The sequence below is a fragment of the Cucurbita maxima genome, unplaced genomic scaffold (assembly GCF_002738345.1).
Source record: "Cucurbita maxima cultivar Rimu unplaced genomic scaffold, Cmax_1.0 Cma_Scf00011, whole genome shotgun sequence".
NCBI lineage: Eukaryota > Viridiplantae > Streptophyta > Magnoliopsida > Cucurbitales > Cucurbitaceae > Cucurbita > Cucurbita maxima.
Genome location: NW_019272027.1, coordinates 3,399,922 through 3,403,561, shown reverse-complemented (window position 1 = coordinate 3,403,561; position 3,640 = coordinate 3,399,922).

Below are 3,640 nucleotides of genomic sequence, written 5' to 3'. Positions count from 1 at the left end.
AGAGAGAGAGAGAGAGAGAGAGAGAGAGAGAGAGAGAGAGAGAGAGAGAGAGAGAGAGAGGGTGAGAGGGAGAGAGAAAGAGAGAGAGAGAAAGGAGCAAACTTTATTAACATGTGAGGAGAGAGAAAGAAAACCCTAATGGGTGATATAAAGGAGAGAGAAAACTTGCATAAACAGTGATCATTTCAAAAGGGTAATAAATAATTAATGGACATAAAGAAGAAAAAGGCTGTTTTTAATAATGTCAATCTCTATTGAAGAACATGACACAAGAACAACCATTTTTCTGTCTTTTTGGGAAACATATTGTTCTAAAAAACATTATGCTCCAGCATGTTATGGTTACTACCTTTGCTACCTACCATAATCAATACAAGAGTTACTCCTGTTAGACGAACACGACTCTCCACAATGGTATGATATTGTCCACTTTGAGCATAAGCTCTCATGGCTTTGCTTTGGGCTTCCCCAAAAGGCCTCATACCAATGGAGAGTGTATTCTTAAATTATAAACCCATGACCATTCCCTAAATTAACCGATGTGTGACTTTCATCATCCAACAACTCCAACCTTCAGGGTACGTTTTTTTAGTTCAAAGATTCAAATTTTTAATTTTTTGGTGGACGGTAATGATATATTAATCAGTTGAGCTATGTTCAAATTAATAATTAGATATAGTTTTTATTATTTTATTGGGTTTAATTATAATTTTAGTCTCGAAATTTTGATCATTTTTTTTTACTATTTAAAAAAGATTCGTTAGCTGATACGATCATCTCATTTTTAAGTCGGTAAAAAGTTGATTTGGTGTGATATGATAGGGACAAGTAAAAAGTTTTAACTTACAAATTTAACCTAATGAGTAAAAAGTTAAACTTAGAAATTTAACCTAGATGTCGGTTTATTTTTGTCATTTAGCTACCGTGTCGGGTCAAAAGAGTCAATATTCATTTAATTGACAAAAATATTTTATTTTATAAATGTTAATACAAAGGCTATGAGGGCAAATTTGGCAACTCAAACCAATTAATTTTTTAAAAAAATTGGCAATTAATAATTAAAATTTGTATAAATTTATGATGAATCAGTTATTTTAGTATTTATATATTTAATTAACTATTCAATGGTTGACCCAATTTTTTTACCCTATTAATTGATTAAATTAGTGGCTTACCAAGAATTTTTAAAATGAGAAATAGCATTAGGTTAGAGATGAACGGAACCAGCTTGAACACAGATTCTATAAGCGAAGAGTATGCACAGTGTCACAATCGCACTTTTACAATAGTAAGACAGCGATTGTGCAGCACTTGTTCTAATACAGTGAATAAGTCAGTCATGAGAAATTCGGATTACACAGATAGCGTCGGTATGTTCTCGAGCCACGAATTACAAGTCACGTTTGAGAGAAATGTTTAAAAGAACATGAGCGAATAAATACAATAAAAACAATTTAAAAAAAAAAAAAACAATGTTATAAGCTAAAATGATTAAGGAACAACGACTTTGATAATATATATAACTCGGAAGTGTAGTTTTGATAACATATAATTAAAAAAAATTTAAATTTTATTTTTGTTTGTGAAATATCATCGAAAATTTAATTATTTAATTTATTTTTTTTAAAAATATTGTATTTATTTTCTCATTAATTGCCTACAATTGATTTGATTTAAAAAAAAAAAAATTAAATTTTTAACTAAATTAGAGAAACTAATTTACTAGATTTCGAAATTTAATTTGGTTTTTAAATATATATATATATATATATATATAGATAAAATAATAATAATAATGATAAAAGTAATATTTTTAAACTTAATTTAAAAAATAAAATAAAATAAGCGAATATTAAAAAACCCACCATGATATTATTATTAATTATTATTTAAAATAAATTAAAACGTATTTAGATTCCTGCCGAAAGGCAACAAAAAAAAAGAGTGCAATTTACTAGATTTCCATATCATGGGTGGAGAATTTCAATGATTGGTTTTATTTTATTTTATTTTATTTTATTTATTTATTTATTTATTTATTTATTTATTTAGCCCATGAATACCGTCATCATCTCTTCTCCCGGACAAAAAAAAAGTTTACGACTCATAGACTTTCCACCTCCACGTAACATTGCTTCATCAGGCTTTCACCCATTGCGGAAAATTCTCTACTACTACCTTTCGTTTAGGTCATGTCTCGGTCCCAGTATGGTTGACCATCTTTTCGAATTGTGATGTCCCACATTGGTTGGGGAGAACAAAACAAGCCGAAGGGAAAGCTCGTAAGGGAATAAGACATTATGTACTAGCAGTAGATCTAGGTTGTTATAAATGGCATTAGAGCCAGACACCGGACTATGTGTCGGGATAGACACGACTCGATGTGCCAATAAGGATGTTGCGACCCGAAGGGAATGGACACGAACTAGCTATTCATCATTATCGTCTCGATAAGTTTTATCTCATTTTCTTCTTCAACCTAATATTATATTATTATTATATTATTTTTTCTTTTTCTTTGCCGGCATTTCTATAATTATCCATATTTATCAATATGATATAATTAAATATTGCACAATTTTTATTATTTATTATTTAATTAAATGGTCTTTTTCATAATCATTAATTCGTCGGTTAATATATTAAATTTTTAAAAAATAGATAATTTGAATTTTCAATTTCATCATGTGCATGCATGATTGTACAATTTTAAAGCTTATTAAGCCATCATGTGCTTGCATGATTGTACATAGAATTATTATTTTTATTTTTTATTTTTCTTTTAAATTCTATCTCGTAGCTCAATCATAAGAACTTTATGTTAACTGTACTTTACTTAAAATTGGAGCAATTCTATGTTGAGCGACCTCCTATAAATTTTCTCGGGAGACAAAACGTGCTAGAATGACTCGTGTTGGTCTGTGAAGATAATTTTTACTCTTAAAAAATCAAGAATATGTAACGTGACCATGTTGCAGAAGATGCAAATGAATGTCTGAGCCCACATGTGCTGAATCCTAGACATGGGTCGTTACACTACGACTATCTAATTTTTCGAGATCTTGGTCTAGGTTTATAAATACGAATTTCATTAAATAATCAATCCACGTCACAAAACTAGATGCGAGTTGGAATTAAAATTGTAAATTAATTATAAAAATATGACATGTCATTTAAAACTATTTTTCAAACCTCAAAATATACTATTTTTAGAAATATTTTTTATAATTAAATTACAGCTTTTGTTTTTCTAATTAATAAAATAATGGTAAATTCTAGAATTACTTTAGCTTTTTACTTTTTTAAAAGCCATTTATTTTTAACTTTGGTCACCAAGAAAGTAGTAAAAAATAAATAAATGCTATTGTAAATATAACAATTATGTTAATATTATATAATAAGTCATAATGTATTTTAAATAAATTAAAGAGAATAGATACAAAGGATTATTTTTCCTTTTTTTGTTTTATTTATTTATTTATTTATTTATTATTCGCTTAATTTTTTTGGTACTTTGGAATATTTAAGTAGAAAATAATAATAATTTTGTGTAAGATTCCCTAATCATAGAGGTGCAATCATTGGATGGTTGCCTTTTTTTTTTTTTTTTTTTTTTTTTTTTTTTTTTTTTTTTTTTTTT